Source organism: Gymnoscopelus braueri, assembly GCF_963280865.1.
Source record: "Gymnoscopelus braueri genome assembly, chromosome: 11".
Classification (NCBI taxonomy): domain Eukaryota; kingdom Metazoa; phylum Chordata; class Actinopteri; order Myctophiformes; family Myctophidae; genus Gymnoscopelus; species Gymnoscopelus braueri.
In genome coordinates this window covers 20,387,050-20,409,795 of record NC_137613.1, presented here as the reverse complement: position 1 = coordinate 20,409,795, position 22,746 = coordinate 20,387,050, and the positions used below count along the sequence as shown (strand labels likewise).

The 22,746-nt window shown below is 41.0% G+C and overlaps 1 protein-coding gene across 10 annotated transcripts in view; it reads right to left on the bottom strand.

The window, feature by feature from the left end:
* macf1a (microtubule actin crosslinking factor 1a) overlaps positions 1-22,746 on the bottom strand; it is a 301,232-nt gene that overhangs the window by 210,894 nt on the left and 67,592 nt on the right. The window lies entirely within an intron of this gene.

Below are 22,746 nucleotides of genomic sequence, written 5' to 3'. Positions count from 1 at the left end.
GTAACAGAGTATCTCTAGATTGTGGTATTGATACTTTTACTTCAGTAAAGAATTTGAGTTCTTCTTCCACCACTGCCCAATATAACACTTAACTATCCATCTCTGGAGATAGAATACTAGATACAATGTATGCACAATGTAACACCACAAGACAGGCCCACATGACAGATCTGCCAGCTATAGAGCTCCAATAAACGATTCCATAATAAATCCAACCCATAGTGGGCACTACAGACCTACCACCCTGCCAGGCCATACAGGGGGAGTAGAGGGGCGGGGATTCAGAGAGTAGTTAGTTACTAAGTGCCAACATAGTGGTACAGTATATTGGTGCAGATGTATACGCATGTGTAACCCTCTCTGTTTTAGCACTGTTTATGCTAGTGATGTGTGCCAGTCAGCCAGCACTGTGGCCACGCCCAGCTGGCATGATACTGATAGACATGACAGGGCTTATCACGGCCAGCGCGTCTGGTTGACTGGTATCCGAAAAAATGTCAACACAGATCTGCGCGTGTGTGTTATTAAAGCACTCACTATCAAGCCTAGTTTCCCTTTTCACAGGGCGGCAAAAATGGTGATAAACCCCTTTACCCTGTATAATCAACTCAATATGTACGCAACCCAAGAATTTCTAAACCCATTCTGACGAAATCACTGGCAGCACAGTATTCTGTCGTGGCTGAACATGCATGTGTTTCATCTCATTTCTTAAACTGGAAAAAGAGAGAAAAGGCCAGCTCTGTGGTGAACACATTAACTGGAGAGCGAACAGATTTGGTTTTGGCTTTCTTTAAAAACAGGTTATTAGTCTGATTTCTGTTTACATACTACAAAGAAAAATATGAGAGCGAAAGTTTGTGACCGCTGTAAAGACGGAGCCGGTCAGACTGTCCTGCTGATGATCATAACAAAAGGACAACCGACAGAAAAGCCATGCTGCTTTTACAACTACCATCTGTGTCATCTCCTCTGTCTGCCTGGCAGCTGCCATTCAGTGTCAATGCATGAGGACAAGACATGATGCATGGATTAAATCAATGTATTGATGGGTATAGTTTCCAAATTACTGCATTCAGGTGACGTCTATTGAGAGATATATCCACAGGAAGGTCACTGTTACTGTCTACAATGCTATCCTTTAGGTACTGTACAGCCTAAAGCTAAGCATGGGCAGCTGTGCTACAGTGTCTTAGAAGCTGACTGCTGAGAAATAGGGACGACTTAGAAATATTGAATATTAAAATAGTCACGCCAGTCTCCAAATACAATTTTAATATTTCAAATTGTGTTTCATATAGAAAACGAATATACCATATATTCTTTGAAGTGACTGGTTTAATCTAAAATATGCAGTTGCTACTGTTTTTGTTTCTGTTTGTTTACCGGATGCAATGCTGTAATTATAGGCTACGATAGTGAATGGTGTCATTTAGATTTATTGTCAGTTAAGTGAGCCAATCAAACTTCTGAAGATCTAGAGTGCCAATTTATGTGCAATACCCTTTGATTATAAAGACCCATTCTATCAAAAACAATAAATGTATTTTGTGGTGGGGGTGTCAAATATTTGTCATTAAGTCCGGTAGCATATTAAAACAATATTTTTGTCAGTCATGCACACCCCTATTGAGAAGAGACCCGAAAGCTGTGTGTGTGGACATGTTGCATATATTCAGTAGTGTAGCTTATTTAGAATTGCTCATAGTCAAAACAGTAGCTTATTTAGAATTGAAACTTAGCCTCTTATTACAAACACTGTAAATCACCCAGGATAAAAGAATCAGCTGAATGCCAAAGCTGTAAATACAAATGTGTTTACTTATGGTTTCATGCAGTGCTGGCAGTCGAGGAAGTCAACACTAAACTACTATTTCAACACTAAACTACTGTTTAAAGTACTTTTAAGTGTAGTCAATCTGGATAAAAGCAACGGCCAAACGATCTAAGAAGTAAATGTAATGGGCTTATCATTGGTGCACCGGGCTCTGTCAGAGCCTCTGTGTGTTTAGTGTGAGATCAGGTGGGCTTCACGGTCTGGCAGTGGCAATTAATACAATCAAAAGGCCCTGCAAGCACCTTACATTAGTACATGAACGGCAATGTTTGCCTGGAGCAGCAGGTTGGCTTTTAAACTCACACACTCCCAGCAGAGCAATAACCAGACTGACGGTGGCAGGTTTGAACCCTGGCACCCTCGAGAAGAGAGGTGGAGGGTGACTCCGGCACCGCCAAGGTGCCATTGTGTAGAAGGGCACCGAGGCTGAAAGCTGATCCACGGTGCACTGTGAGTTTCAGACAATGTTTTAAAAAGTGCATGACGTGATGCAGTTTGACGCCGACCTCATTCTCATCACACACGGTCCGTTAGAGTTACAGGGTTAAGACCCAGGCCTGTGATACAGCTTGATGGATGATAATTTAGTTAAGGCAATGTCAAAAGACTACAGAATGACATGAGAGCACAAAGCGGAACGGGCTGCACGCCCTCAGATCTGACAGCACTTTGGTATAGTCTCATTATGACCCCTCTGATGTTAGTAGCCTTTCTAAAGGCTCTAAATAGCACCTGACGAAGACAACACGGCGAAACGCGTCGTGCAAAATAAAAGATGAACTTGAACATTAACTGAATCCTGTCTCTCATCTTTGGAGTGTGCGGTCCCTTCCTGAGAGAAGCAGTGGGAGTTTTTTTGTCTTCTTATAGCCTTTCACAAGGCTTTGCAGATGACTTATTGCTCGGACAGAGTACAGAGTATATACAGAGTGTGTGTGTGTGTGTGTGTGTGTGTGTGTGTGTGTGTGTGTGTGTGTGTGTGTGTGTGTGTGTGTGTGTGCGCGCGCAGCTGAAGCTTTCATCCAGAATGACTCAATAACTGACCAGGTAGTACATCCTTAACCCATTGATACCTGGAACGCATCTGTGTCACTTAAGATGTCTTTGGCTATTCAAAAATAGCAGATATACAAGCTCATAGCGCGGCACCGAGTGCCGCGCTATGAGCTTGTAGATCTGCTATTTTTGAAAAATCGAGGAAAAAAGATTTTTTTTTTTTTTTTTTCAAAAAATTGTTAGGATTTAGAAGATATTTCTAGAATCTTCTCAGGTCTTAATGGGTTAAAGCATAAACTCTGATCCCTCGGCCTCACACACACAAAAACTCACCTAAATGAACTTGCCAGTCTGTCGTTGGCATCCAAACAAACAAGTTCCAGACATTTATGTAACCTCATCAACGCGCTCCGGGGCTCACAGAGCGACAGTAGTTAGACTGTCTGTGAGTGTGACACAACAACGTTCACACTTGTGTTAGCAAGTAATGGGAAACTCAAGATTTGGGTCAGCATCGTTCGCAGTCCCTTTCGGATTTTTCAGATATGGCCCACTAATGATTTAGCCAGCATTATTTTTGCCCATTTGTGTTCCCGGTTCCAGTGACAAAAAAAGTAAATAATAAAATAAAAAGTAAAATCATAATCATAATGCATAGAACTTAGCCAATATAGCGCTTTCCCAAATTCTCAAGGATGCTTTACATGGGAGAAAGAAACAAAAACAAAGAAATTAAATAATTGGTGACAAAAGACGATAAAATGTTGGGTTTGGGGACGTTAGCTACAGTAGGTAATATGAGGCTTAAGAGGTGAGGTGAGATTTGATGACAGGGTGGGGGTTTCCTTAATGGAATGAAAGTGCCTTCCACAGTGAGGGATCGGCAACTGAAAAGGCTCCATCATGTATACAGGTCCTGGGGGTTTGGAAGAATTTCATCAAGAGCTTTCATTTGCCAGGTACAGTAGATCGTTTTTACATGAACGGCTCTCCTGGCACCAATTTTAGATTCTTATCATCTACACACTGTATGAAAAGTGAAAGGTGAACATGTTGGAAACATTTGAGATTAAAATACATGGTGACTCAAATGGCAAGCAGATACAGAGGCATAAAAACCTGAGTAATTACCTCACATTTAATAAAGAGACAACCACACCCAACGTTCTTCTGACAATAGTTCCTCAGGGCTCTACCGTTGATATACCAGCAACGCTGAAAACCTATAGCGCATATGGACCTACCTACATTCTCACATGTACTGTAGCTCTTCTAATACCACCAATTTATATGGCAAAAAAAATCTCAAATCATATCGTGGGCTATTTTTTTGGAGGGTACACAGTCGTCTCGGCCACAGTGGTTTCACCTGTGAAATGTACCGTTATTGATGCTATTAACGTACTGTACTGTTTCTGCTTGAATTGGCCATGTAAAGACGGTAACCGCAAGTTCGTTTTAACTGGCGTCAAGTCACTGGCACCGAGAGCTTTATGCCTGTTTAGGCTGCTGTGGTTTTAACTTTTCCCTAGTTCGGACGCGGTAACAGATATAAAAAACAGCTGGTTCTACGGCTAATTTAGGAGGACTTCAGATGATGACGCTCGCTCGTATCTTGGATGAAATATGCGGTCTATTTGAGGTTAACGGTCCCAGCCTTGAAGGCAGCAGAGGCAGAAGAGATACGAGGAACAGTATGTGGTGATGGAGGTGTGTGTGTGTGTGTGTGTGGGGGTGTGTGTGTGTGTGTGTGTATGTGTGTGTGTGTGTGTGTGTGTGTGTGTGTGGATTCCCACACCCCTGTGTGAGTAGCAGTGTTTGTGTTGTTGGGTGTGTGTTAACTCCTGCTTTGGGGGATTCTAGCTAATCAGGGTTAAGCCCGATTTATACTTGGTTACGCACTGGTGTCGCGCACTGAAAACACCAGATCTATAAGCTCACAACACGTTGCATCAACCAGTTAAAAACTCAGGGTTAGACTGCTGGATTAAAATGCTAGGGAGAGACGGGACAAGTCAATGCTAAGTAGACCACAGTAATCGGCCAGACACACACACACACACACAAATAGTCCGTAAAACAGTCTACACACAGTCCTTAGACACTTACATCACACTAACAACACAACATGTATACACAAACACAACTTAGAGATTAGAGTAGACACCTCCCCGCCCACCCAAAACACACCCACACATTATTAATCACAAGCACACTTTCCTCATCTACCTTCTGCAACTGACCGCATCATTTCCCCCAACACACGCACACACACACACACATCAGCAAGCTGTCCCACCTGGGTCTACAGGTGAACCTACTTGCAACATCATTCAAAAGCAACACCATGTGCAATTCACTTAGAAACACACCATGCATGACATGACGCTCACCCTGTCCTCCTCCACCCTTTAAGTACACACTCAAATTACCTGGCCGACCACACACACACACTTTATATAATTGGTTCTTATTAATGGACATTATAAGATGGCACAATTTCCGTATACTCACTCTGCATCTCATTGGTGGGCTATGGACAGTTCAGAAACCTGCCTGCCTACAGCCTACCAATGACATCATCGATGGGGATTCCAAGCCAATAGAAACTACAGCCTTTCTCTTCCTGGAAAGTTAGCATGCTGAAATAGAAGCCATTCTTCTTGCAATAATAATGAAAAAAATAAAATAGAAAAAGCTTGAAATCGTGTTTGAAATGACCAAATAATGTCACTAGTATGCAGGTTTCTGAACTGTCCACAGCCCTCCTCTGAGACACAGACGAGTAGACAGAAATGGTGCCATCTTATAATGAGCATTATTAGTCAGGACGAATTATATGTAGATAGGTTGAAAATGGCTGAAGTGGTCCTTTAAGTGGCTTAGGATTTCTGCAAACTCAATGTTTCACACTACACTACACAAGCATGCACCAAGTGCTGCTTTTCAAAAGTTGGCTCAAGTTTTTTTTTTTCTTCTCATTTATTTAACCAGGGTAAATCACATTGAATCACATTTCTCTAGTGGGCCCTCCTTCCAATCCAAGTTAATCTAATTCTAAAAGCAGCTTTATTCCTGTGACCATGTTGATGGGAAACAGAACTCATGACAGCACGGGGAACAATAGAGTCAATGTGTGTGTGTGTGTGGGGGGGCCTTTTTTTCACAAGAAAACAACCACAAAACTCCGGACACAAACAGCTCAAGATTGGATTATCATAAATCAAGTCACAAAGGGACCAGACTAATTCTTACCAGTTAATATTATACTGGAAAGCCACTGGTATAAGCGGACTGTTTGGCCCCTGAGACAAAAGGCCTCCTGTGTGTGTAAATACACTGGGACTAATAAGCTACACCTCACCAACCTGTATGTCTGGCACACTACAGGGTGGTGCTGTGCATCAAATCTAACACCTCTGCCCTAACCCTACCCTGCCAGCCGGCAGTGGTGGAAAGTAACTAAGTACATTTACTTAAGTACTGTACTTAAGTACAATTTTGAGGTATTTGTACTTTACTTGAGTATTTCCAATTTCCAATACTTTTACTTCTACTCCACTACATCTCAGAGGCAAATATTGTACTTTTACTCCACTACATTTACTTGAAAACTTTAGTTACTGGTTACTTTTCAGATATAAACTATGATATAATGAAAAGCACATTAACCACTTTAGCCCTATTTTATACACAGGCTATTTGAAAATAGCCGATCTACAAGCTCACAACGCGTCGCATCGCGACGCGTTGTGAGCTTGTAGATCTGCTATTTTCAAATATTTAGTACTTTTACTTTTGGTACTTTAAGTACATTTTGATGACAATACTTTTGTACTTTTACTCAAGTAAATTTTTTACTCTGGACTTTTACTTGTAACAGAGTATTTTTATATTGCAGTATTGATACTTTTACATAAGTAAAGAATTTTAGTACTTTTTCCACCACTGCCAGCCGCCCACCCTCTGGTCACCTGGACCAAATGGCTGCCCCATGATCATTGGATTGAATTACCAAGTCTCCCTAATGGAAAATGCTGCCTGCACCATATTCATTTAACACAACAACAGCTAGAGCCACAGCCTTACAATACTGCCAGGGTTTGGACTTGCATTCCCCGTTTAGCTCAACTCAATGGGTGAAGTGGCATCTTATATGCAAATAACATTAATCAAATGACGAAAATATTGTGTTAAGAGAACCATACAGTAGAAAGGCTGACACCACACACAGCAAATCACAGGTCTATTTTTACACTCTCTCAACACTGAGGATTTCTGTGTGTAGCGTAGCTAAACTGGGTGTTGCCACAACAGTCCAAAAAAAGACTGAATGGACAGAATGAGTAATAACAAACCAAAAAATGCACACCTCCACAATGGATGAGTCAACCTCATACACACCATGTTCCCCATTCAGAAGAAAATCCACTAATAGACAACACTTCTGGTTTACACAGACATTTATTAAATAAATAATGTAATAATAAACATATCAGTAACACTAAAAGTGGACTATGCCAGGTCATTAGGGGCTTTTTATTAAAAGCTTTTCCTCCCCATCTTCAGGACTTTAAAGTGTATCCCTGCTGAGAGCATTGGGCCATCGACACCCAACCGGAGCATGACATAGAAAAGGAAAGAGGGCCGATAAATACTGAAAGGGCCGATAAATACTGAACCTCAGTACATGTAGACAAACCAGGCCAATGCAAACCCAGACTACAGGTTGTACTATACATTATTTGACATAGGACTGTAAGTGTACCAAACAGAGAGATGAAGGATGCAATGAGGGATTAAGAATGAAAGAAATAAGAGAAAGAAAAAAAGTTAAACAAACAGAAAGGAGAGAAAAGAAACATTGCATGAGAGAGAGAGATACAAAAGAAAAGAAAGGGAGAGATAAGAATTGAGCTGCCTGGCGCTCCACCTTAAACAAATTATGAGCAAACACCTCCATCTCTCTCTGTCACACAAATATTCATCTGCCCATCAGTCAGGTGGGACAAACAATGTTAAACCCATTTCCAGGGGAAGAATGTGTCATAAGAACAACACAATACTAAAAGAGAGCCCGAGGCCGCAGATGGTGGCGGAAATTAAATGACTTATGTACGATGTTGTGTTTGCAAAAGCCTTGATGGCACAGTAATAACTGGATAATCATTCCCCTGCAAGTTATGACAAAGGTAGCTTCATTTAAATGTCAAACTTATTTGGTCAAATACAGAATCGACTTCATACTCCAGTGTGTACACTGCCCTGCTACGCTATGGAATACTGAATGGGAATTTAACTAATCTAAGGCAGACAGAGTTAACTTAGCCATAGTGTGCTATCCGAGTCTCAGGTTTAATTTAAGGGGTTTATTTGGTTTTGAAGTGACCCAGACCAAGCCTGACACCAGCCTAATTCTAAGGCTTTTAGAGGTAACAGCTGCTATTGGGTGAGGGGTGTGCCCTTCACTGCATTATCACCCCACTCAAGTAGCAGCAGGTGGGCAGCCATGGCCACAAGTACAACTGCAACACAGACTAGACAAAAGGAGCTTCAGCTTCTTTTATGTCTAACTTAAAGCCTTGACATTGAGACAACTGGACAAGTGCCTGCTGGTCTGCAGGCCAACATCAGGGCCTCCCGCAAACTAGCAGCTGAGGTACTACTGCAATGAATTGAATTCATTGTACGATTTGGGGGCTAGCTTACACACCTGACAGCATCATAGTCATGTAATCAATGCTGAAATGGTGAATTTCATTCAGAACGCCTGTTGTAGCTGAAAAGATGCTCAGTTAAAGGACCACTTCACCCATCTTCATATAATTGGTCCTCACTAATCCTCATTATAAGATGGAACCATTTCTGTCTACTTCCTGTGTCTCAGAGCAACAGATAAAAAAATATATATATATATATATATATATATATTATATATATATATATATATTTTATCTGTTGCTCTGCTATATATATATATATATATATATATATATATATATATATATATATATATATATATATATATATATATATATATATATATATATATATATATATATATATATATATATATATATATATATATATATATGCAACAACAATGGTTTCTATTTCAGCATGCTAACTTTCCAGAAAGAGAATAGCTGTAATTTACATTAGCTTGGAATCTCCATCGATGATGTCATTGGTTTCTGAACTGTCAATTACTATATGAAGATTGATTAATTGATTGAATACTTAATTAGTCAAAACTGTAAACAGCACATGGTACTGTCAGACATTAAGGCTAAAAGGAAAACACAACAAAGTCCTGGGGACTTGTTTCCATTGTGGTCCTATGTATTCAATTCATCAACATAGCATAAAAATAACACAACAATACATGTCATCAACAAATACAAAACACTACTATGTACAAACTGGAGAAAAAAGAAAAGCGGCGGCAGTGAATGACACCTCCTTTCTACGGGAAATTGCATTTATAGATAAGATGCAATTAAATGTGTCTGCCTTTTTCTACATTATCGAGACTAATAATCGTCATTGATAACAATAACAAAGCAATCATACAGTCCTATGTTGTGGAATCTTCTTTTGTCGGTCCCAAAGAACTGCATAAATTAATAATTTGTTAATTTATGGGTCATCAGGTCATCAAGTCATGACCAGAGAAGGCCTCTCACTGTGGGTTCAGTGGTCTTACAGAATCAAACAACACACCATGGTCCGACTCTCTGGCCTCAAAAAGCGTCACGGGCATATCATGGCTGGCTTTCACCTCATGTGATATAATGATGGGGCCTGAGTCACAGTACCAGATGCTAAAACTTGATTTGAACTAAAATGGTTTAAGAACCCAGACGATGAGATTATGGCCTTTCCATCTCTTCTTTGTTCTTATCATACTGTCATGCTGAGGCTCATTTTGTTCTGTGGTCCAGGTGAAGAGATAATACTAATGAGGAACAGAGAGACAGCCGACTTCTCACGTAAACCTCATGCTCACCATGTTGGTCCATCTGTGGTTCAGCAACTAAAACCAATGTGAAATATTGAAAGAATAAAAACAACATGTGGAAAAACATTGATGCTCTCATAAAAGTCAGGAGGACAAATCTGGACAGCTGGACTGTACTGAAATTCCTAATTATTTTGTTACGGAAGTTGACCGGGAAAGCATCTGTGTCATTTTAGATTTCTTTGGCTATTCAAAAATAGCAGATATACAAGCTCGTAGCACGGCACCAAGAGCCGAGCTACGAGCTTGTTGATCTGCTATTTTTGAATAGCATAAAATAATGCTTTTTAGCTCAATCTAAAATGACACAGATGTTTTCCCGGTCTTAATGGAATAAATAAATATTTAAAAAATGTTTTTGACAAACCATAGGAAACCATGTACTAGGCAAGTTAACGCTAAGCTAGGCTAACAGTTGCTGGGAGGAAGCATCCCAGCCGGCTTCTATGTCACCTGACACTTCATTGCTTTTGGTTTGCATGTGTGCATGGCACGCACCTGTTATAATTGGCAGCATCCCCATAGAACAAGTTGTTCTGCTCATCAGTCAAGACAAACAACAGATACAATGTCTCAAATCCGGATGCTGCAGCTAATTGTTCAGCTACCATGAACAATAATGGGCATACAACGGCTTAGCAATTTAATTAAGAGCTTAACGCTCAAATTAATGATGATGAAGGCGTATATCGTGGTGATTGAGATGGCTGCGTTAACAATGCAAGGTTAATGTTGCTGGGCTGGCTGGTGTGAAACGAGGCCGTCCCTCGTCCTTCTATTGACCCATACTGTAGCTTATCTACCGTACACTGCGTAACCCGTGAATGTAAATACACACCCGCACGCATACACACATGGTTTGATGTTAAGCGTAGCATGACCACCAGAAACGTACATGTACGGTACAAAGTACCTGCAGGTCCAATTCAATGCACATACTGAGAGAAACCATGCCTTCTAACCGTTGGCTTGGTTAGACTTTATGCAGAGATACACTATTAATTTTTGTTAGATCAAACTGAAAGTCCACTTGTGTTCATATCCCACCCAAGAATCATCTGATGTCTCCAACAGCAAACCAGCATTTTATCAACTCCCTCAACCAGGATTAAGAATACAACAAAAACATATAAGACCTATCTATGAGACATACAGTACATATACTCAATTCACTCTAGCCGCCCATTTGGAGTTCAAAACCACTCAACAACATTCATAAGTTGCATGTCCAATGTCATACTCCACAGATTGCCACTTAATCAACACAGATAGCATGAGATTATGTCCAGTCATACCGAAAGATTACAACATGGCAATAACAACTATAAAGCACATTTAAAGTCCTTGAAAGGCATCAAGGAAACGCGTCAGACACTGTTATCACTGCTTTGACAAACAAGATGATGTGAGCCGTTGAAAGGGGACACCAACCTCTCTTCTCCTCCAGGTCCTGGAGGAACTGTCTGTACGCAGCTGTAGAGCTCATCCCTCTTTCCCAAAGACAGAGAAAGAGACAAATACAGAGAAAGAGAGGGAGACAGCCAGACAGAGGGAAGTAGAAATAGATACAGTAGTAGTGATGGTGAGTATGAGAAGTGAGAAGATGACCAGAATTTAGGTTAAAAGATAAAAATAATAATAAAAAATAGAAGGGATGGGGTAAAGGGCCTCTGAAGTTCTTGAGAAAGCAGCAGAGACACTGCCGTTTTGAGAGAGGGCAGGGGTAAGCCCTGTGGAAAACTAGGAAAGGAGAGAGGAATGGAAAAGTAGGGAGGGGAGAGAAGAGCAGATATTGATTGGAGGCTGCGGCTGCTCAAAATGAGGACCCCCCGAGGATCCGAGCTGTCAGTGAGGACCCATCCTTAATCGTGTGTGGATAATCCCTCCTCTCTCACTCCTTGTTTCCTTCTTCAAGACTTTTCCTTCTTCGCCGTGTGCGTACTACTGCATGTATGTGTGTGTGTGTGTTCCTTAGCCGGTGGCTGTGCTAGCACTGGAAATGCTCAAAGCCCTGATAGAGGAACTGGACTTTGACCACAAGGCAGGTGATGTCACTGCCTAGAGCCAGAGACATGTGTTTCACTTGCGTCCGGGTGTGTGTGTGCGTGCGTGCGTGCGCGTGTGTGTATGTGTGTGACTAATTTGTGTATGTGTGTCACAGGGAAATCAGGAGCGAAACGGGGCGTGTTTTCGACTCTTTACAACTTTCAGCGTTCAGCTGTGCTGCATTTCTAGAAACAAGTGTTGCATGTGGACGCTGTGTGTGCATGTGTGTCACTGTCACACATTTGCTATTGAGTCAGATGTATGTCTTTTTTTTTTTCTGGTTCCCCCCCCGTAAATGTGGGTGGTGACTTTGAGCTGCTGGATCAACATACTGGAGCAGATTACAGGGGGAGGAGCAGGAAAGAGGAGGCAACAACTAACGTCTGGGCTTTCTAAACACCCACATTTCTCTTTCTGTCTCTTTAATCCCACACTCTGTCTGTAATAATGTCTTATCAATGACCAGGAAATTACAATATCAGGTAGATACACATTAACCACTTTTGACCTGATGTCCTTAGTTTGGGCGGCAATTTCCCCCAAAAATCGAAATTAGCAAAAATAGCTTAACTACAACATCGTAACACATCACAATAGGATGCGTTGTGGGCTTGTAGAGCTTGTACAACTAAGTGTGTGCTATTTCTGTGGCTTTTCTGCCTTTATTGGTAGTACACAGTGGAGATACAGGAAACTGGGAGAGACAGACGGGGAGTGACATGCAGCAAAGATCATCGGGTTCGGGACTCGAACCCGCGACTCGCTGTCCTAACCGCTAGGCCAGTGAGTGGGAAACACTGTGTGTAAGGTTTAAGGTTTGACCATTCAACTTTGTTATCTGAATATATGGTTATCTGACTGGTTAATCGTTTTATGATCTCATATGGACTGGGCACCCTGCTGTGTTTCAGCCATAAATACATGTGTTCATATCATATATGATATTTACAGTATTGTTTACCTTTTTATTGAGTGTCTTTCCTCCTCCCTTTTCTTTCTATCATATCTCTCTTATCAGTTCCCTCTTTCCGTTTTTACATAATGAAAAGGTAAACACTACATGGTAAATGATTGCCTTTAACCTGCAATCTGAGGTCTGAATGACACACACACACACACACACACACACACACACACACACACACACACACACACACACACACACACACACACACACACACACACACACACACACACACACACACACACACACACACACACACACACACACACACACACACACACACACACACACACACACACACACACACACACACACACACACACACACACACACACACCATGGAAACCAACAAGCTTAATGGTACCTCACTTCTAGGTCTACGTCACAGTGGGGTAGTAGAACAATGCATGGTGGGATAAAGAGATTGGTTTTAGCATCCATTTGTTTGCCAAATAACCCCATTTAAGTCAGCAATTTAATGATGGAGAAAATAGGCTGGAGAAGAGACGACAATTGCCAAAGTTCACACATTATAGACAGAAATGTTAAAGAAGCAGCCATTTACAGCCAGGTTGACAGTTTGGAGACAGAGAAGTGCCCTCCCTTCTTCCAAGAACCAATGATTAAGTGTCAGTCAGTCAACAGTATACAGTATAAGACTGTGTGTTGCACAGTTACTGTAGATGTAAATGTTTGTAACTGTATAGCTTTCATCGTACAACTGTGTTACCGGAAAAAGCCGTTCTACAAACACACACACCGCGTCACGTCACCACACGTTGCGAGTTTAGAGATCTGCTGTTTTTGACAGAGTATAATTTGGCATCAGTGTGATAGGGTGTTGCTGAAAGAGCACACGTGTGTTCAGCAAACCTTCCCTGGATCAGTAACGGTTGGAAAATGACAAAACCATTATTGTCACTGGCCACTGGCCTCAATAGTTCATAAAACACCTATTGTTTGTTGTGCTTTGCCATCTACAATACCATGTCTGTTTACCAAGTTATTTAAATGTTCCTTGGCTTACATAAGGCAGGCATGTTTATATTAATGAACTTGCAGCCGTAGAAGAGCTGGACAGACTCCATGGAGGCAAGGAAAATAATATTAATTTTAATGCCTCTCGCCATGTTGAAGCCCCCCGATATTCTTCAGGTCATCGAGAGCCTTCCACGAATACAAGAATGCTCGCCCCAAAACAAGCTGGCCCCGGGTCAAATCCGAAGACCTCGGAACGGACGCCACCAGGTATTCCTAAACGTAACCTCAGTAAAACTATGCCAAAACCTAACCTTATTCCTAAACGTAACCTCAGTAAAACTATGCCAAAACCTAACCTTATTCCTAAACGTAACCTCAGTAAAACTATGCCTAAACCTAACCTTATTCCTAAACGTAACCTCAGTAAAACTATGCCAAAACCTAACCTTATTCCTAAACGTAACCTCAGTAAAACTATGCCAAAACCTAACCTTATTCCTAAACTTTAGCTCAGTAATTGCTAACCTTAAACATATTCCTAACCTTATCTTCAGTAAAACGAATACAAGAACCGCGCGGGGTGACCGGTCCACCGAGAAAATGGGGGCGAGTGTGTTTTGAGCCTTCCGGTTACCCCTTCCACGACTAGGCCTTCTATATTTTCATGTCCTGCTCAGCGTGAGTTGATCCAGGACCCAAATGACTTGAAGTCCTCGACCTCCTTCAGCTCTCGACCTTCCAATGTATTCATGCGCGATTGCGCGTGCTCAGGTGTGTTGTACGTGTCAACTTAGCAAGTCTTCTGAGCATTCACTTCAGACAGAGGCCCACCGGCCAGCATTCAGCCTCCGTTTGGAGGGGCGGTTCTTGAGCCTGTCTCACCTCATCAGTAAGCCTAGTCGCAATTATTTGAGATAATCAAGAATATTTTTGGGATAATCACCATAATCGTTGAGCTTGTAGAAAGTAAAAAGTAAAAAGTGATTGAATTATGCAAGTTGTCATGCATACATGTATCTGCCCTATGCACCTTTTGTTTACAAAGCCTAAAAGCCAAACAGAAATGTTCCAATGTTCAACGACAGAAACGCAATTAAATCGTTAACCGCAATCATTTGAAAAGTTTAATAAATCCAGGTCTGTCTCCACAGCTGCTGACGTTTCGACAAATGCACTAAAAAAACAACATGTTCTTTGAAAAAGGTCAATCTCCCTGGAATGAACTTCTCACATTTCAACTATTTCCTCTCTCACTCACACACACCTCTCTATCAACGCTCTCTCTTTGTCAATGTCACACACACGTTCACACATTACAGTACAGTACACACACCCTATCCCAGCCATAACAAATACACTGTTCCACCCAAACAGAAGCTGTCAAACCTCCAATCACTTCCCAGTGTGTGTACAAGAAACACAGATTCAGAGGAGATTTGTCTCCTTCAAGCAGACAGAAAGGCAGTGGTGTAAAGTAAGTACATTTACTCAAGTACTGTACCAATTTTGAGGTATTTTTACTTTACTAGAGTATCTCCAGTTTTCTGTACTTTTACTTCTACTCCACTACATCCCAAAAGGCAAATATTGTACCTACTCCAGTACAATTATTTGAAGTTACTAGTTACTAGTTACTTTGTTGATTTAGATTATTATTACAAAACATATATTAACCACTTCAACCCTATATGCATTTCGGCCATTTGAAAATAGCCGATAGCGAGCTATTTTCAAAAGATTTGTAAACATTTATACATTCATTTCTGCATAATGAGTACTTTTTACTTGGTACTTTAAGTAACTGGTACTTGTAACAGAGTATTTCTAAATTGCAGTAATACTATTGATACTTTTGCTTAAGTAAAAAATGTGAGTGCATAATCCACCACTGCAGAAAGGCATGCTAGCTGGCTGCTAATGCCCGTGAGAATAGCTGGCCCTCATAGTTATTATTGTTCAGTAAGGGACAGTAATTAGCTCTCACTGGATGGAGTGGGAGGAACTTACTGTACCATATTTCTCTCTCTCTCTCTCTCTCTCTGTGTCTCACGGTTCTCCCACAGAGGTACTACATCAAACCTAGAATAAAACAGAACATCTTTGCATAAAATGAATATATTTTAAAGCCGTTTTATTAAATCAGTAAATCGGAGAGAGACAGGGAAAGAAGAAGGCAAGATTCAACTGAGCCACCAGACTGCCCTGTAAACTACTAAACTGTGTATACTAATAACACTAATGCAATAACAGCAAGTCTTACATTATATCCCTAATGCAAGTCGCTATATAACCTTTTAAACAAAAGTATGCTTTGTATTAAGGAAACGCTATGAATAAAATGGTGTCATTTGCATTAAAGTCTAAATGAAACAGCACTGGGAGTGTGTTTAACTTCCATATCATGACATATTTCCAAGTGAAACAGGACAGGTAGGCAGGACATAACAGTAGGAATTTGATTTGAATTTCAAAAGTTATACTTTATTACTTTGTTGTATGACAAATAGAAGAAAATAGCCGCTCTACAAGCTCACAATGTGTCGCAAAGTTTCCTGTCCCAAATTTGTATTTATTTATTAGTTTAATAAATGTTTGGGATGTATTAGTTCTATTAGTTTTGAATTTGAATTCCACGCATTGTTTGCATTGTTCTGTAGTATACTGTATATATATGTATATGCAGAGGATTCGTCGGCCAGTCACTCATCAGGGCACTCAAGATGCTAGGAGTTAACTCATTCAGTGCCACTGGCCAAATTTCATTGTAAAAAAGTGCCATTCAGTGCCACAGCCAAAATTCATTGTAAAAGTTAAACAAGAAGTGAATGGAGCAGAACATTTTCAAATCATCATATCGGGTTCTGAACATAAAAAAAAAAAAAACGTTTTAGACGTCCAGTGGCATTGAATGAGTTGTTAAGGGACTGCACAACAGAAGAGCCATCAAAAACATCACAGACACGGACGCTGCAGAAAAGGCATCAAGATGGCTGTGGATCAAGTGGGGGGGAGATCCGTGGACCACACAAGCTACTTAGACACAAGCCGGGGCTTGATCAACCCCCGGCTGGGTCGCCTGGGCGGGGGTGTCTGATGTCGCTGATGATGTGTCTAAAAGGGTTTATTAGAACTAGTAGTTTCTGTGACCAGCAACAGAGATGTTTCACTTTACTTATGAATATGAAAACGGACTACAATTGTGTCCATAGCAAAAGGTGATGAGGTGAGAACATGTACAATAAAGGCAACACAGACAGCCTGGAGAATGCCATTTTGGATCAAATATTGTGTGGAAATAACGCAAAACTCTCTACCGCCTGAGAAAGGTTGGTTTTGAATTAAATTAATCAAATTATCATGTATGGCATCGCAAACTACATTTGGATATACTCTCAGATTACTGCATGGATATTGTCCGATGTATATTGTGTGTGTTTCAGGGAGGTTGGGAGATTATCTCAGGAGATGACTCAGTGGTGGAATATTGATTCACGCACACGCGCACAAATCATTATGCACAGTCATAGTCAGTTTGCCTACGCACACACACACTTTTCACTTAAAGACACTATGAAGACACCTTCGCCCTCCATTCCATCTATATTCCTTTGTCGCTGCACAGTCCATTAACCTCATTTCTTTACACAATCAGTGTACTCACTATCTCTCACACACACACCTTTAACAATAAAACAAAGACAGCATATACACATACAAACACAGGTACAAAACAGTCATGGCAACGAGACAAAGAGCTCTGTGCATCCTCCCATAACAGAGCAGTACACCCAACACCTCTGTACAACCAACACCTGGCTGTATATCCATCCAGCACCATTTGTGAAGTCCTGAGATGTTAAAAAGGACCAACGTTGAAAAGCGTCCTGAAGTGATCCTGAACGCTCCCCCGGAGGTCTCCTCTTTCACATGACCTGTCAACAGCAGTCTGTGTCTCTGTGCTATCAAAAGACCTGAGGCCGATTGAGGCTACAAATGCCTTCTATACAAGGTCGCAGTGCGGCACGAAGTGATGTGCTGTGAGCTTGTATGTCTGCTATTTTCGCCAGCGCAAAAATCTAAAATGAGACAAATGCTTTCCCGGTTTTAATGGGTTAAAGACATATGGGCCCTATCTTTTTACTATTTTGATTTTCTTTTTTTTTTATAGTTCAAATAGCCGATCACAGAGTGTCGCTATACTATAGGCTATTTTCAGTATTTTAAATGTTTTATAAAATAGTAAAACATGCCTAAAAAGTTTAGGCATAAGGGGTAAGGTAAGATACAGGCCCAGTCTCTCCTTTAAACAAAGATAATAATTCAGTATTTCTCCATTTCTCCGACACACACACACGCACGCACAAGCACACACACACTCACACACACACACACACACACACACACATCCTGGTCTACTGAGACTGTCTTGCAACAGGGCCAGAGATCAGTGGCGTGACCAGTAACTATAGCAACAAGACCAGTGTCTAACGATCGCTACTTGCTAGTGTGATTTTCCCACCTTTTCCAGCCATTCCTCGAAAAGAACTGTCCCAGGGGCAGCAAAACCATGGACACTCCACAACACTGTAAACCTTTAACGGTCGCTGGACATAAACTCAATGACTGTAAAGACAGGAATGACTACATTGAGACAGCAGGCAAACTGAGAGATATCGGCTGTGTGAGAGAACGGCACCACAATGGAAAATGTCAGGAAGTACGTCAACACAGAGTTGAGTCTTTCCCACCAAATCAATCTATTCAACAAACGGACACACGACCCAACTCCTGTTTAAATTCAGTTTTGCAATAAAGAGAGACTCCATAGATATAAGCGTACTGTGGCAACAAAACAAAAATGGATTTCCTCTCAGAAATCAGCGACAAAGACAGCATTAGCGAGAGATGCATGTGAAAAACAAATAGACGTATTTACCTGTGATGATGGAGGGAAGCAGCAACAATGACAGCGGCATCAACATGGAAGAGAGAGGAAAGAAAGAAAAAATAAATCAGGTTAAGTTTGCAGATTTGAGATCAAACTGGGAGTTACATAAAAAAAACGTACACAGCAACCTTTTGGAAAGTGGGACTACTCAGAATGATAGACTTCAAGAAGGGACTTCTGATGTTAATAACAACATAATCTGTGATATTGACTCATTAATCACAAACAAATAATATTTCATGTGTTGCACACAAACTGCACACACACTGCACTTCAAACGTTTTTTTTTTTTTAAATATAAAAAATATGAAAAGATATATATCTCAAAATATTTTGTTCCAGGGACCCCCAGGAGCAAAGATTGGAGTGACAAATGTTTGCTTAAAATATATATATATATATTCTAAGATTTGCACACATTTTCACAATCTTTCAAAAAATTGTACAATTCTACAAGCTCATAGCGCGGCACTTGGTGCCACGCTATGAGCTTGTATATCTGCTATTTTTGAATAGCCAAAGACATCTAAAATGACAGATGCGTTCCCGGATTGAAAGGGTTAAGAGTAATGTTCTGCCAAAGGGGATACATGGCATTTTGGAACGAGCCCCGTCAAAACAATGACACAATGACTTTCTTACAGCGGCTATATTGGGCATGGTGGGCAATGCATTAGAGGCAAACCAAGGCCTCTCTCTCTCACACACACACACACACACACACACACACACACACACACACACACACACACACACACACACACACACACACACACACACACACACACACACACACACACACACACACACACACACACACACACACACACACACACACACACACACACACACACACACACACACACACACACTAAAAATGACTCTCACTCATTTCAGATAACGATATGCCAAGCCAAGAATGTGATTCAAAATAATTTGGTTGAAAACAAGGACCACACCCTTCCTTACAGATGTTAGTGTTGTTTTAGCATTCAGCTCTGTTCTACAGGACAAACCTTGGATTTCTAAAAACAACTTTCAATGCAGCACAATATGTTATTGTTGGGACATAAGAAGTATTATAGCACCCAGATAGGTAGGGTGAGAGAACGTGCAGGTCAAGGCTCCAACTAAGGTTTTTCATCACCCAAAAAACTGTCCCACAGTGAATGTAATGTGTGTGTTTCTCTATACTCTTATTGTTTTGTCCACTTACTGTAGTAGTAGACATTAACATAAAAAAAACACTATTCAAATGTGTTATTATTATGTTTATGGATTATGTTTCTCTTTTTGTTATGTTTAAGACTAGGTAAATTGATATTTTATATTGAGGTAACAAAAAAACAACCAGAACAATAATAATGATTATTATTATATTATTCTTATTCTTGCTGCAATACTTCCAATAATGATGACCCATTTATGAAGACATCACTCCAGTGTGTCCGTTGACAGAAAGAGGAGAGAGACTTGGGTAGGAAAGAGCAACTCGTTCTCCCTTGCAGCATTTTAAACTCCATGCAGATTCAGACCAGACAGGGGGGGGGGTTATAGCGAAAGATTGCAGGCCTATGCAGTTGTGGAGGCTGTTGTGGGATTTCAGGATTAACCACACGAATCCTAGCGACCCTATTCTGAGGTGAACATTTGACCGAAATAACAGATCAGCTTGGAAAAGCTTTGTGATATTGTAGATCAGCAATTTTTGGCAAAAGGATTTGGTGTAGAAGGAAAAAAGGAGCGAACCATACTATAAAGCCATGGGGGAGCCAGGTCAACTATAGGAGTTAAGTGCTGAAAGTACTCTCACTGACCCTTCAACAACACAGCTATTAATTAACTTTATAAACAAACATGACTAGGAATTGTCGAAGAATTGTCCAACATAGCCTACATAGATCTTTTTACAGACGGATGGACCTATATAATCAGGAAACCTAGCAGCAAATTTGCTGCTAAAAATCTGTTTGTCGTCCTAAATACAAAATGTATCCTCGAGCCTTAGTGTGTGTCTCTGTATTGTCCATGTTTTGCTTGAACACATGTATGTACAGTAGGTAGGAATCTTGTCTCTGTGTTGGTAAATGTGCAAGCTTGTTGTGTGTGCATTCACGTCTAATTTATTCTTACTAATTTATTTTTGGTATAAATGAGAGCATAAACTAGAAAAAGTGCTCCGCCAGGTCAGGTAGGTTATTGTGGCCTCCTGGTGGCGCTATAATAAGCCAATGTGAAAAGGGGTGCCATTTCTTTTTAGGCCTTGCATTCATGATTTGACATTGCATTCATGATTTGAGGCATTTTGTTCCAAAAATGTGTTTTGCTAAATTAGACCTGCTGGTGGCGCTATAACAGGCCAATGTGAAAAGGGTGGCATTTCTTCCTCGCCTAGTGGGAATGTACAATTGCACAATTTCACGGAAATCACATGCTGCGTTGATGATTTGAGGCATTTTGTTCAAAACAAACCATTCCTGCAAACTTTGGAAGCCAATCTATAGCCAATCAGGATGGAATATGGAAAATCGGACAGATCCATGTTGATCACATGACTATAGAGATACTGTGTAACGATTTGCGTGATGTTTGGATAAAATCTGTAGGAGTAATATTAAAAAAAATGTTTTGCACAAATAGGCCTCCTGGTGGCGCTATAACAGGCTCATGTGAGGCCAACGGTGGGCCAACGGTGCCGGAGATTAGCTGTTCACAGACAGATAGACACACGGACGGACGGACGGACACACGGACGGACGGACAGGGTGCAAAACATACTCTCTCGCCATGCCTTTCGGCCTGGTGGAGACAATTACACTCGACACACAAACAGACAGACCCATACATTCATACAACACTCACAAAGCATCAACGCCACAGTCAGTCCAATATAGTAAATGATATTAACGATGCATATCATGTATGCAATAAGCAGTAATAAGAGTACATTACCAGGCTTAATATGGTAAAATCTCATGACATAATCTTCATGAAATTTTAAAATATCAGACAGTCTGACTTGATTTCCTGCCTTTTTCCCCTCCAATATTAAATCTTGGTGATTGAAAAGTGAGATTATATTTCATGTATTTCCGTTCCCCAACCTCAAGGCCAGGCCTATATTGTTCAGTAGGAATCAATTAATCGTTACTCTATATGAGTAGCCTCTATCATCATAATCAATAGTTGCAGCCCTAGTCTGTATAAGCGGAGCCCAAATGTGTGCTTATTTGTAAATACAAATATATTTCTATTTCCACATCCATTTACCAAGGTTAACCACTTAATCACCAGCATCCGTATTGTGGGGAAAGCTTTCACGGAAAATAGCAGATCGGCTATTTTCAGCGCAAGCTTTCCACACAATAACAGAAAATACACTAGTATAGAGCCCTGAGGGACTCCACTCAACCATATGGGGTTTAGGTGGTTAAAGAAAGTGTGAATGTTCCAACATGGTGGTGGGAGTCTGGGAGACGTAGAAGCGTCAGGGGCTGAATTCGGTCTGGGTTTTATGTCGCAGCCCACCGAGATTTCTGGCTTGATATTTCACTCCAACACAAATGACCTCTCCTGGGAAGTTGATGTTTTTTCCAAAAACCAAAATCTAAGTATGGTCTCCGATTTAACACAAAGACAACTCCACTGCACCATCTGGTAAATCACTCAGTGTTGGAGAGGGGAGGGGAGGAGAGGAGAGGAAAGCTAAAGGATGCAAGTGAAGGTAAAGAGAGAAGGAGAGAACAAAAATGGAGAGAAATAAGTTTGCATCAGAAGAAGAAGAGGAGCCGAGGAAAGAAGGGAAAGGGCACAGACAGGCGGATTAACCCTTCGTGGTGCCCGATGCTACCCCCCCCCCCCTCCACCAACCCCAAGGTTGGTGCCCTGGTTGGTGCCCTGCTGCAGCACCTAAAGGCAAGCCCTTGCATTAAGCCTGGACTGGGTACAGATGA